The 14211-nt window shown below is 45.3% G+C and overlaps 1 protein-coding gene across 1 annotated transcript in view; it reads left to right on the top strand.

Moving 5' to 3' along the window:
* Nucleotides 1-14211, top strand: part of TLK2 (tousled like kinase 2) — a 2257819-nt gene that overhangs the window by 947 nt on the left and 2242661 nt on the right. The gene's annotated exons all lie outside the window — the stretch shown is intronic.

Raw genomic sequence — 14211 nt, 5'->3', positions numbered from 1 at the left:
CATTTTTAACATTTGAACATCTTTCCATGTTGTGCTGTTTGATAGGTTGTGTATTTTAGAATGCTTCAGTGGTGCCAACAATGTATGTTTTGTATTTTTCCGTGATGTCATTGTTATGCAAATTATTATTTTTGAAACTTGAAAAATCCTACATCACATCTTTTTGGTCACAGAATGTTGGCAAGTATGCAATTGCTCCAGGGGGTGTAATTGCCCCAGTGCTTTGAGGGCAACATTTCCCTAGGTGTGTGGCACGATTGCTGTGGGGAGAGTAACCACAGCACAGTAGCTGCAGCTGCTGACTGGCATTCTCATAGTACTTGCGTAACGTTACCGAAGTCAGAGGCTCTCTGAACTTTCGCGCCACTTGGGGTGGGTGCATAAAAATGTGCCTTTCCTGTTGGCCGCCCACCTTTTTGTAAGCAAGCCAGAACAACACACCATGGAGGAAAAAAGACGGCTGCCTTTGAGCGTTCCCGGCTTCCTTCCCCGACACTCCAATTGCTTTCTAGCCGGACCCGTGCGCAAAGAAAAAAGACTGCATTGCCTCCCTGACTCGCTTGTGGGCAGAACTACTCAGAAAGAAGATAGGTACAACCCGATGCTTCTGTTGACATTTTAGAAAATGTTCCTTTAAACTGTCTACATAGCGTTCGGCTGGTGCTCAAACAGTAGTTTGCATAGTTCAGAGTGCATTCAGGACAAGAATAGGTAAATGGGAATATTTTGTTTTACGCTTTACTAGCCCAGATTTATTTCCAACGTGTAGATGCCTGCCTCGGTTGGATTGAGTGCGTGTATTGCAATCGCTTTGCTGTGTTCCTGCTTCCCCTTTAGAAGGTATCCCGCGCTTGAAAGAGTAAATGGCAGAACGTAGCGTCCCTCTGTTCTGTCCCAAAAAAAGTCTAAACGGCAGAAACATTTCTCAGAGTTGAAAGTGTATATTGGAAGTTGCTGCTGTTCTGGGCACTTTCAGCCACAATCTTTATTCTTTGTTGGTTTTAATTGGACAGGTTAGAAACTTGGGACTGTTTTCTGCAGTTTGGAGAACTTCATTTGTTTAGAGTTAGGATTCGGGGCAGGAACATATGGAACTAATTACACTTCTTTTCATGGTTCCATTGAAGTTTTATCCCCATGCAAATTGTTCTTCGTCCTGGCGGGAGTCCTTTCTCGTACTGAGTTGGCTGCAGTGGTGCAGCTAGGATTTCTCAACAGGGTAAAGCTGCGATGTGTACACATGGGCCTGTGGTAAAGTTCCCCATAAACCAAGGGGAATATATTTGATGAGATGGTGTGTTTGCTTTTGCGCGGCACCCCGACTAGGTCAGAGTTTGAGCTTTGATGGTATATCTTTATTTCATTGTTTAGAACAGCAAAATGGTACTCCTTTCATCTGCAGGGCAAGGATGATGGGGAGAAAGGTCCTGGACAGAATTAAAAAACGCAGGCAGTGCAAAGATCTCTGGAGGTTTACATGCATGTGTAACTGGCCCTATGGGGGGTGCCCCTTGCCTGGACAGATGTAAATGTTTCCTGCTGCATAACAGTAATCTGCATACAAAATAACTCTGAAGTGTGAATATTTGACCACTAGTAATGCAGTGAGACCAATGCCACTTTTTGTCAAATGCTTTTTTTCACACTCTTGTTTCTTTAAAATGGGTAGAAGAAGCACTCTCGAATCCACTTTTACAGGGAGCTGTATGCGTTTCATTTTGCATTCCTGTAAAGGTTATATAAACAGGCCTACAGGTAACAGAATGCAGTCTGATATGAGGTTTATTATTTCAGTCCAGAAATTGGGCTACTTGACATCCTGTCCTGTGGGTTGAATTACTTTGAAACGTTCTACACAAGCCCCTGAAAGCCGTGTGCGATGGACGGATGGTATAGTGAATGAGTTCCACTTATATTTAAAAGGGTTTCTGCCATTTAATAAGTGACCAAATGTAAGGTGTCTTTCACTGTAAGAGATCATGCCCAGCGGGTTTAAGGCTCAAATAAGGACGGCCATGCAGACAGAGTGAAAGAGATTTAAGTGGGACAGAAAACGAGATAGTCAAGGAAAGGGTGAGGAAAGCGAGATTAAGAAAGGGGGAACGAAAGAGAGGAAAATATAGGCCCTATATGGAAAGCAAAATGGGCGCAGAGATTGCACGTGAGAAATGGAAGCAATGGGTGGTTAAAGGGCAAGAGTGAGATGGCAGAAAGCTGAGGGTAGGGGTAGATGTGACTCGCAGGAGGAGTTGAAATGTAACTGGGAGAGAGCACTGGGACCAGACTGGGTAGAGACCGCTTTATCACACTTGCAGTGAAATGCACACCGGGATGTGCAAATTGGCTAAGCTGCAGGAGGACTCTGTGAAGTGAAGTCCAGCCCTCCGTGCTCACATAAGCTGAATGCCTCCTTTTGATGTTTTGTCAGAAGAGTTGTTTGCTGATTAGTACTTGCCTTTGGCACAGAGCACCCTCAGGGTACTGAAAAGGGAACTCTCATAGATGTGCCAGTAGTCGGGCTGTAGTGACCTGCAGCCTATGTGGGAAGTTGGTCCTAGGTGAAGTGAGGGATGCTCTTACCCTCAGCCCACACCCTGCTTTTGATTTACCTTAATGCCCCTTGCTTCGCTCTGGCCTTGTAACGAAGCTCGCCAGTGCTCTTGTGGTGTTCTGGTTCCTCACCTTTGTATTGTTCCATTTCAGTTTTTGCTTTCTTAATGGTTAAAACAAAGACCATTCAGTTGAGGAATATTGTATTAGATCGATTAAGTTTCTTGTCAGATGCTGCCTGCCTATTTGACCTGGAGGCTGGCATCTGTGCTGTAGATAAGTTGGATGTTTCCACTGTATGGCTATGTGAAATGAGTAAGCGGCTGTGATTGAGACCATCTGCCCTTCCCTTCCACACAAATCGAACAATATGAAAGCACCATCACTAAAAGCGACTTTCAAATGACAAACGGCACTCCAAAAACTGTTCAACAATCTGACCTATTTGAGGTCATTGGTGAGATGTAATTGAAAGGAAACTCTGTAAATAATGTGCCATATGGTCCTAATTCAAGCAGCCCTTTCTCTGAACCAAAAGTTATTGCCTCTCACAAACCTTAAAGTGCAGTTCATGGTAATGAGTGGAGTTTCCAGACTAAACTTTTACCCCATCTGAAATTCAGAGCCTTTTTTTGTTGTAGTTGGGTAACAGCGTATTTGGTTGAGAGAGGGATTGACACTTGGAATGTGAGATGATGAACTGGAACCTGTCAGCCAGTGGTAGGAATTGGCATACATCGTATTTGTCCAAATGCTAGAAAAGTTTTGTTCAAATAGGTACGGCTATGATGTAGCTTCTCCAAATTTGGCCCACTTTCAACTCAGTACCTTTTAGAATGGAGCCTCCTTACCTCTACTTTGCTTTGCAATAAATGCATCATTTAAACTGAAAATACTTTTTTAAAAAACGTTTTTGGGGAGTTTGGTTTATTCCTACCAAGAATATTGCAACATGTTATAATTGGGCCATACTTTCTGGATATTTCTTTTACTTCAGGCGTTTCAACGTACTGGCAATGTTGAAACTAATAAGACCTTTGGGAGCACAGAACCGGCAGAGAAAAAGACAAGTGGCGCAAGGTATCAAAAGTGCCAAAGTACTGTCTTCATTCTTCAAAAGAAGGAGATAAGCGCCCTCCCTAAGGCCAGGCAACAGGCATTCCTGAGGAAATGACACTGCCTGTGCTCATACCACAAGTTTCAAGAGGGGAGGCCTGAAGAACCCACGCACTAGAGGGCAATGATGACCAACAGGAACAAAGCACTAAAACGTGTTGGTTTGAAGACATTTCTTTATGGCCTAAATCAATGCCTGGACATGTGCGTGATCAAATTGTGATGGGAGGGCCAGAGGCATGCCACCTCCTAGTTATTCATACCGAAAAATAGGCACTTTTCTTCTTCATATGGGCTCATGGTATTACCTAACAAAGAAAGTCTCCAGGCCATGGTTGCAATATTCTATTTTTACTGATAGTCTGTTTTTGCTGTAGGCTTTTTGACCCAATGCCAAAATCAAAACTTGGTAGTGATGGCATTAAAAACTGGAAGCATGTTGGTAACTATTTGAAAATGCACGAAGGGTCTCCTGAACATGCCAAATCCAGTGGCACGTGGGTGGATGCTGAAAGGAGCCTTAAAGGACATGTTGGTATTGATTCTCTCATGCAAGATCAAATACAGGCAGAGACCAAGAGTTGGCGGGCTGTGCTTGAAAGAATTATGTCAGTTGTTGTCTTTCTGTCCAAAAATAATTTGGCATTTCGTGGCTCTTCAAACAAGTTATTTACTCCAAACAATGAACATTTCTTAGGCCTTGTTGCACTACTAGGGAAATTTGTTCCGATCATGATGGATCATTTGCATCGAGTGACCTCACAAGATATCCACAGTCACTATTGCGGGAATGTCATTCAGAATGAACTAATTAGTTTAATGGGGTCTCAAGTAAAGAATGCAATTTTACGAAGGGTGAAGGCTGCAAAATATTTATTTTATTTTGGATTGTACCACAGCTATCAGCCACACCAAACAACTGTCTTACACTGTATGAATTGTGGATATTACAGGCAAAGACATTTCTGTGGAAGGATATTTTATAGGGTATCGCCCTGGTGAAGGACTTGCAAACCTTCTGTATTCTGAAATTTCAGAATGCGGTCTAGAGATGGACAACTGCTGGGGTCAGGGGTATGATAATAGTGCAAACATGATTGGGGTAAACAAAGGAGTCCAAGCGCGAGTTCTCGAGTAATACCCCCGTGCATTTTCTAATCCACGTGGCTGCCACAGTTTAAATTTGGCGGTAGGCGATGCTTCCAAATCCTCTGTGAAATCTGTTTCTCTTTATTGTGTACTTTAGAGACTCTATAATTTGTTAACAGCTTCAACGAAATGCTGGAACATTCTCAGTGAGCATGTAAAAAATCTTCCCTTGAAAAAGGTCTGTGAAACACTATGGGAATGTAGAATTGAAAGCTTGAGAGCAGTGCAGTATCAATTTGTTGAGATACACACAGCACTCATGAGCATTGAAGAAATAGTCAATGACCCAACATTTTCCTCTGAGGCGAAGTGCCTTGTTTTACACTTGGAAGATTTCAGTTTTATTTGTACTTAAGTTGTGAGGTATGACCTATTTCAGGTGAACATTGTAAGCAAATCCAGGCAGTCCAAATAAATTGATTTGCCAGCCTGCAATGACCTGCTTAAGAACTGCATTGCCTTTGTCAAAAGTTATAGGAGTGTTGGTTTTGAGTCTGCTGTAACAACAGCAAAAGAGAGAGCCTTCCTTTTAAGGCACCCTACTTTTAAGGCAACTGAACGGCATAGGAAAAAAAGAAAATGTTTGCTTATGAGACTCAGGACGAGACCCCTGAGAATGAAGAACAACATTTTAAAGTAACCGTATTTTATACCCTGATTGACGCCATAACTACTTTGCTTGAAAGGCGCTTTTCCCAGTTGTCTGTGCACAATACAAGCTGATATTTCATGTACAACATAAAGCTCTTGCCTGGAAAAGAAGAACTGATACAACTGTGCAAGCGCCTGGAGCAATAGTTAGCAAAGGGTGGTGATAGTGCACCAGAATCTGATATAGATGGTTCCCAGTTGGCTGAGGAATTGAGACCTATCCAGCCATCGCTTTTCTATTATGCCCCTTCAAGTTTTGCAGCATATTCATCACACAAACACATTGGTTGTTTCCAAATGTGTGGGTTGCCATGAGGCTCTTCCTAACAATTCCAATTACAGTGGCAAGTGGTGAGAGGAGCTTTAGTAAATTGAAACTGATAAAGACACACTTGCATTCCACATTGGGCGAGGGAAGGCCATCAGCCCTTGCAATACTTTCTATTGAGAGTGAACTTGTTGAAAAAATTGATTATGGGGCAGCAATATATGCTTTCGCAGCAGCAAAGTCAAGGAGAGTGCCCTTAACGTAGACTAATAATTGACACAAAACTTTAAAAGTACCATATACTGTTTGTGTACTCTGCTTTGTCTGAGGAATTACTGCAAGGTTCTTGAATCATGATGTAATAAAACCGATTTCATTTGTTAAGCAGTGATTTATTGACCTTGGGTAGGAGTTACTTAACAGTGTAGTTTGGGAGTGGTGCGGGCAGGGGCGCTTTCTAGTGTTTTGCCCTGGGCACCAAATGGACTAGAAACTGCCCTGATAATAATACAGGCACAGGCTAATGATTGCAGACATGTACTGTCTCCAGCTCCTCTAGTTTCGTTAGGTCCCCCTTCACCTATTGGGACAGTCCTGCTCGCATAATGCTCAACTGCGACTGAATGGTGTTCGCTATCTTGTCCCCAAAATCCTGAAAGCATTGGCGAAGGACCTCCTGGGTGACCACTTAATCTTTTGCAGTGCCTGCCAGCGCCCCCAGATTCTCTTCTGCCCTGGGTGCCTGATCTCTGCAGATTGCTCTCCTGTGGTTTCTTCACAGACTTGGGGCAGCTTGCATGTCCTTATTTTTGGACATAGTGCGTAGGCAGGTCTGATGGGGGAGAGCCCTGCCCCGCCTTTTCTCCCTGATATTGTTTTGCATCCTTCGGACCTCTTCTGGACATTTTTTCAGGGCGTAGGAATCTCCTCCCTCCACTGCTTTGTGGGTCCGCCCTTGACTGTGTGGAGGGGTTGGAACTCCCCTCTGTGTGCATTTGAGACACTGTTTGTCCTCCTCGGGTTTCAAATGACCCTCCTCCTGGCCCTGGTGCCAGGATCACTCTGCCCTGAGCCCAACCAAATGGCCTCTCTCTACCACGGATGTAGATAGACTCTTTAGCCCTCTATTCGGCCTCATGATTGTCCTGGGGAGGTCCGGGCCCCACCGGTCACTGTCTTCTATGCGTGGTGCGCCTCTTGCTCCCTTGCTGTGCTTCTGGATGGGGGTGTGCCTGCTGAGGCACTATATGCACTATATGCAGTTCCAAAATCGAACATGTACCTCAAATGGGCCTCCAGCCGCCCCGGCTATAACACCACAGGGCTGGTCTTCTCTGCAAAGTGCTGCCTTCATAGCTTGGACAGGGGCCCTCCTGCCACGCTCCCCCACACCTCAATGTCACTTGCTCAAAGCTGGTGATCACTGCCTGCTGATCACTGCCTGCACTGGCCAGCCTCTGTCTGCTTGCACCCTTTCCTTGGGCCAGGGCGCACGCTGACCTGTGATGATTCTCCCCCCGATGGGGAGCAAGGGAGAGTCGAGCCCCTCAGAGTGGCCGCCTTCCTGCCTCCTCGCTGTGCAGCCCCTCCCGGGCCTCTTGGCCACTCTGGGTGCTCTTCTCCTCTGCACAGCTCTCAGCAGTGTGCTACAGGTTTGGCACCTCCGGGACCTCCTGATCTCTCTGATGAGACGTGCTTTGCAGGCGCGAGGCGGCTAAGTCCCGACTCGATCGTCCCGCTGCTGCTCGCCTGCAGGGGAGCTCCTGCTTTACGAATCCAGCCCCTGTGGGCCCCCAATATTGCAGGTAGCTCCTTCCTGACAGGCTCCTCCGCCGTCCGACAGCGGCTGCTTTCCACCACCCCACCCTGCAGCCGGACTGGATCCTCAGCCGTCCTGGGTCTCCCTTAGTGATTCTTCTTTCAGCTTGGCCTGCACTGGCCGTGGGCGCAGTGCCCCCGTGCCTCTGACACCGTAGAGACAAAGGCCGCACACCTGCCTCTGGTGAAGTCCCCCAGCGTTCCGGGCTGTTGCACTCCACCACTGCAGCCTACATTGATAAATCCTCGCCTGGGTTCGGCTCTTTTAATCTATCTTTATTGTTTTTGGCCTGGGGGGTGTGGGGGGAGCAGTGAGAGCTTCATTATCAAGCTGCTCTCCCCTCGGTGGCCATCTTAGAATCCCAATCACGATGCACTTTTTAATGGGTATCCATCATAGATGCCAGTACAACATGCTGTTTTTTTAATAGAAAGGATGATATGTGCTTTTATGTGGCTGCACTGGCATATTGGGGCACCCAGTCTAGCCATTCATTGCTGTGGCGTAACATGTTTTCTTTTTACTAGGATTCTATGACAAAGCAAGCATGGTGAGTGTTATTATGTGTCTAAACTGGCATTTAGGGCAGCCAGTCAAGCCATTTCTTACTGTGGCATGGCTTTTCCCACTGGGTATCAAAGGTAAAGCAAACATTATGAGCATTATTACGCATCTAGACTCACTTATATTGTGCAGTGTTTGGACATGTTTTCTTGTTGTGGCAAGACATCTATAAAGGCGCCAACAGGAGTGTGAGGCAGAGCCATGGTGGACATGTTTTATTATAGTATCATTAATGGCATTATGTTATGTGTAGTTGATTTGTACCGCATCACAGCCACTCAGGGGCAGTCTCCAGGCGCTTGTGTGGATCTGCAAAAAAGTGGGGTGGGGAGGTAGTGGGGAAAAGGGTGAGAGGATAGGTTCAGAAGCAAGAGAAACTGGTGTCTGTGAGTGTTTTGCATGTGGTCACTTGTGAGCGGCCTCGCTCATTGTAACCATATGGGTAAGATTCCATGCCTCGGGTGTGTGGTAGTGTTTTGCGTTAGTGTTAGTGTTGTGTGCACTGATATGATATTTTATTTATATCACGCTCTTACACAGGTGTTTCAGTTTCACTGGTTAGATTGTGTCCATAAGGGATTCATTCACAGGTGGTCGGCATAGTAATGGTTCCCTGTATGTTTGAGTGTGACTAGTCCAAGATCTGGGGTAGAGGCGGCAGTTATGTAGGAGGAACAGAAAGGGAAGAGGGTTAGTAAAGTCTGTCCGTTGTGGTCTCTATAGGGCGGCCCTGTGGATGCCGCTTGATGGTATTTAGCCCTTGATACTCACAAGAATTACCTACGCAAACAGCCTCTACCTAGGACTGCCAGAAAGACTCACCAAGAAACCCCAAAGGGTGTAAAATACAGTAGGTTGTCATTCTAGGTTGTCATTGTCTGTTGAATAGCCAGATTTGGAGCAGTTTCCAGAAGGTGATGTGGTCGTCTTTGGTTCTAATTACTTTGGGCATGTTGTTCCAGGTGTTAGCAATTAGACGTGAGGACGCTGTTCTGATGAATTTCCTTTTTTCGTGGTGTTTTGCCTAGGTCGTTGCTGGATTTAAGTTCCCTTCCTGGGCAATACCGGCTAATTTTGTCTTGGAGGAATTCCACTCCTTGTCTATGCAATGCTTTGTGGGCGATGCAGAGTGCTTTTGAAGTTGATGCACTTTTCTTACTGGTAACCAGTGTAGTGTTTTCAGTGCTGGTGTGGTCTCTTCTGTTTAGCCTTAGTAGGATCCTGGCTGCTGTATTTTACACCCTTTGGGGTTTCTTGGTGAGTCTTTCTGGCATTCCTAGGTAGAGGCTGTTTGCGTAGGTAATTCTTGCGAGTATCAGGAATCTGAGTAGTTTTAGGAGGAAGAAGCATTTTTTGGCGATTGCGTTGACTTGTGGTTCCTGTGATAGTCTGTTGTCCATGAGTATTCCTAGGTTGTTTACTACATTGGTAGTCTCTGTTTGCGTTCCCATGCCGATTGGCCAGTCCAATTGTAGGCTCCCTCCGTCGAACCCTGCGGGTGAGAGCGCTATTTCCGTTTTTGCGGGGTTCATTTTGAGGTTGTTCGTTTGTTATCCATGTCTGTGAGGGTTGTTATTTTGTTCCTGTGTTCTGTTTTTCACAATCGGTTGTGTCGTCTGCATAGTTGTAGGCGGTAAGTCCGCAGGATCGATTGATTTTCATCAGTGGGCACATGTAGATGTTGAAAAGTAGAGAGGAGAGGCTGGAACACTGTGGGACTCCGCAGGATATATTTTTGGTGTTTGAGGTGAACAGTGGTAGGTAGGTTCATTCAGTTTGGTTTGTTAGGAATAAGGTAATCCACTTCAGTGCGGATCCTGCATGCTACATTCCATCAATCTTTTTATTAGTGTTGCGTGGCTGATTGTGTCAAAAGCTGCTGAAATGCCCAATAGAAGGAGTGCTGATAGGGTGTCGTCTACGTTTATTTTCATGCCGTCCTATATCGATAGAAGTGCTGATTCTGTTCCTCTCATCAGTCTGAAGCCAACTTGTGATTGGTCGAGTATTCCGTTTGTTTCGATGTGTTTAAGATGGATTTTGTGGACGTGGTCCTCCAGGATCTTCGCTGGGTAGAGCTGGTTGGCTATTGGTCTGTAGTTGCTTGGGTCTGCTGCGCTTTCTGACCTTTTTTAAAAAATAAATTTAATCAGTGGTTTGATGTATGCTGATTTGAAGGAGGGCGGTACTATTCCTCTTTGGAGTGATAAATTCATTAGGTTCCGGAAACCGTGTCACTGGGGTTCTGTGGTTGAGGATTCCTTTGAAGACGTCTGGGGGTCAGGGGTCCCTTGGAGATCCTGCAAGGTTGGTGTCCTTGATCAGTGTGGCAAACGTTTCCTCTGTGATTTGTTCTAGGCAGATGAGTTTTGTTTTCATCTGTGTTTTTTCTGGTGTCTGTGGTCAAGTGGTTGCATTTGCCCCGGCTAGGTTGATGGTCTCCTGTATTGTGTCTATTTTTGCTCTCAGGTGGTTGGTGATTTTGTCTCAAAGTGTTTGTGTAGGGGTGATGGAATTTTTGCAGGTTGAATTTTGTTTTTAATCTCTGATTTTGAAGAGTTCTTTCTGTAAATTGTTTGACGATTCTATTCTTGTGGCGTAGTAGAGGTGTTTTTTTTTTTGCTTTGAGGACTGTTACTTTGTACAGTTTGAGTTGTCTTTGGTATTTTATTTGGTCTTGTCTGGTGTATTGTTCTCTCTATTTTGTTTCCATTTTGCAGTTGTTTTTTTCAGTTCTTCTGTGAACCATTTCTCTGCCAGTTATTTGGGTGTTGCTTTGAATGTTTTAGCTGGTGCTAATTGGTCAAGGGCTTTGGTGATCCAATTGTTGAGTGTGTCTTCTGTTGTATCTATGTTTGTATCAGTGGGATCTTTTCGCCTAGGTTGTCATGGTGAGTTGATAGCATGGCGGCCTTGTCCGCTAGTTTTGTTGCAAAGTTGGGGTTGTAAGAAGATGGTATGTTGATCAGGAGGAATACTATGTTGGATTGGTTGTTGAGTTCTATCTTGATCAGGAAGGATTCATAGTCTTCCATGTTGGTTGTGATTGTGCATAGTTGCAATTGCGCCTCCTCTTCAGTTTTCTCTGTTGGCATATATTTTATAATTGTCGGGTATTGCTTTGTTCGCAAATGGCTTTATAGTTGTCCGATAGCCAGGTTTCTGTAAGGATGAGCAGGTCTGTGCCTTCTTCGCTTAGGAGGTCATTGATGAGTGTTTTGCCATGGATCTAACATTGGGGAGGCTGCAGTGTAGTTTTGCTTGATTTGCCTTTCGTGTTGTTGTTAGTATTGTTTGTTCTGGCCAGTGTGTTCTTGTTTGGGTTTCCGGTCCAGGTGGGTTTTTCCCAGTTGAGTTTTTTTGGTGAGGTGGTTCTTTGTTGGTCAGTCTCTTTGTCGAGTAGACTGATGAGGTTTATGGCGGGATTGGTTAATTCTGGATGGTAAATATGGTAGCTACCCCTCTGTTCCAGTCTTGGTGATACAGGGGGTGTAGAGTGTGATGGATTTCAATTTGTTCCTTGTTCTGGTTGGGGTATTGTCCATGGTGGAGACCGGGTTGGGATGGTTTATTAGTTGTCATGTTCAGTTTGGTGTCCTGGTTGGGTCTGTATTTGTGAAGCCTGTTAGCTGTTGGTTTGTTGTTGCTGTGCTGTTTTGTTTACCACACTGTCATATGTGGACAGGTAGCAAGCATTGTAGTCTTTCTTTGCTCTGTTAATTGTATGTCTCCTTGGGCCATCTGAGATGTTTTTCAAGTTTTTTGGGGTTGTGGGATCATGGTGGTCGGTGTCTTCCTGAGTTGTTTGGGATTTCTTAATATTTCTGTTGTCTTTTTCTGGCTTCTTTGTCTTTCTTGTGGCGAGGCATAATGTGTGGGTTATGTTCCTTAGTGGGTGTCCTCTTTTGATTGGTGTTTTTCCTGGTTTTTTGGGTTTAGTCTTTGCTGTTTGTTGTATGTTGTTTCTTGTATTCATGCATCATTTAATGACTCTCTGGCGTCAGCCTCGAGTGATTTCAAAATCTTGGACGCAGTATTAGACAGAAAGCTAGCACCAGTCCTAGAAAAAATAGGGGCCCTCAAAAACTCCCTAAGCACAACCTTATGTATCATGGATGACCTATTAAGAGGCCTAAAAAAAGACATTAGGGAAATTAGTGAATTTGTTGTAGAACGCACAGGGCAAGTTGTTCCCGTGCCCATAGCAGAAGCCTCTGCAACCCAACACCCAAACTCTTTAACTAATTTACCCAGGGGTGGGACGGTGGTCCATAACCCTATAGTCGCCACTATACCAACTGTCCCTCCAATACGGCATAATGCCGCACTTTTGGATCGCACTTCTTGGAAGGGGCCTAACACTGGCTTGGGGGTTTCAGCCGTCGGTACACACAAGATCCTAAAAGACAAATGTCCCCCAGTGAGCAAGTCGTACTTAATCTCCCCCCAAAGGCTGCTCCTCTGGTGGGAGTCATTTACGGGACTCCCTCCCCTGGCCTTGGGCCAGGTGGAATCCACCCTTTCTCTCTTAAATAAGACGGCACAATGGATCAATACACGTTTGCCCGGTATGAAGGTGAACCCTAGAGGCATCCTTATAGCTAGGAGGGTGTCCTGGGTGGGGAAGGAACCAAAATGGGCTGTGGGGGACTGTGTGGTGGTGTCTATGATCGCCCCAGCCATGCTTAACTATGTAGTTGCCTCCATTAATCCAGAGTGGAGGGCCTGCAATTCTTCCTTACAAAACAGTGCCTTTTTCCCTTTAGGAACATTTTACCCGGTAAACCAACCCCCCCTAGCACTACGCACCACCACCAAAACTTTGTACCCACAAGTAGTAAGGGATGGTTTTGGGGGAGGCAGTCAGATGGTACCAATCACGCCAGTGGCCATGGTTGATCTTACAAATAGCTACAAGGTCCTGGGTGAAATCGAAGAACTAGATTGACGAGCTGCCATGGGGGAGGTGGGTTATCTAAAGGATCTATCTGAAATAGAGGGTGCATGGGGGGAAAACCATTTTCAAAATGAACGGGCGCCATCTCAAACATCCATGTCCTTCTTATCTTGGAATATAGCAGGCGCTGAGTCCAAGATCTCACATAGGGAGATAATTGCCACTATGAGTGAATATGACATCATGTTCCTTCAGGAGACGTGGGCACTTTCTCCATTATGTTTAGATGGTTATGTCTACGTATGTGTCCCAGCTGAAAAAGGTAGACGTGGACGATGTTTTGGTGGCCTGGCGATCTTGGTAAAGGCATCCCTAGCCTTAAAGTTGACGGTGAGAGAAACCAAGAATGGGTATGTGCAATGTATTACTGCACGTCCTCCCAGTGGCCGTCCTTTACTCCTGGTCAATTTTTATAATAGTTCACATATTACGAACCAAGGGTGTTCAGGTGTGCTGAGAGACTTGATGGAAGCACACGGTAGTGACAATGAGAACCGGGGTCCTTTGTTAATACTGGCCAGTGATTTTAATGCGAATTTGGGTCTAGGGGAGTTGTCTACAAATGTAGACCCTGGAGAGGAATTTGCTTATGGAGTAGCCCCTGCACAAATGGAGGATGAAAGAATGTGTGCAAGGGGTTTACAGTTTGCTGAGTGGTTTTTTGAGTGGGGGGTTCGGTCTCTAAACGGCCGTGTAGGCAATGACCGGCCCGGGAGGCCAACCTTTGTGGGCACACAGGGATCCTCCACGATTGACTATTTTTGTCTTCACGTAAGAGATTGGCATCTAATTAAGGAGTTTGAGGTCCTTAAGAATTTATGCAGTGACCACCACGCATTGCGGTTGGTCTTGGGAATTGTCTCACCAATGGTCTCAGCGGTTAACTTTTCACACTTGGACCATTGCGGTCTCAATCCCCTGTGTAAACGGAGAATAAAATGGGCTAAATTGGACCCTGTGGACATACAGTCTTCCATATGCAAAGTGAACAGTGAGGAATTCATGCTTATTCTATCAATTGGACATCCCCCAGGTTGCATAATCTTAGCCTCACAGAAAATTTGGGATACTATGTCGAATATCTTCCAAAGGGATTTCAAAACGGGGAGAAAGAAATTGGAAACATGGTTTGACGAA

This window comes from Ambystoma mexicanum, chromosome 13 (genome assembly GCF_040938575.1).
Source record: "Ambystoma mexicanum isolate Mex_15411 chromosome 13, UKY_AmexF1_1, whole genome shotgun sequence".
Taxonomy (NCBI): Eukaryota; Metazoa; Chordata; class Amphibia; order Caudata; family Ambystomatidae; genus Ambystoma; species Ambystoma mexicanum.
This window is presented reverse-complemented; position numbering and strand designations above follow the sequence as displayed.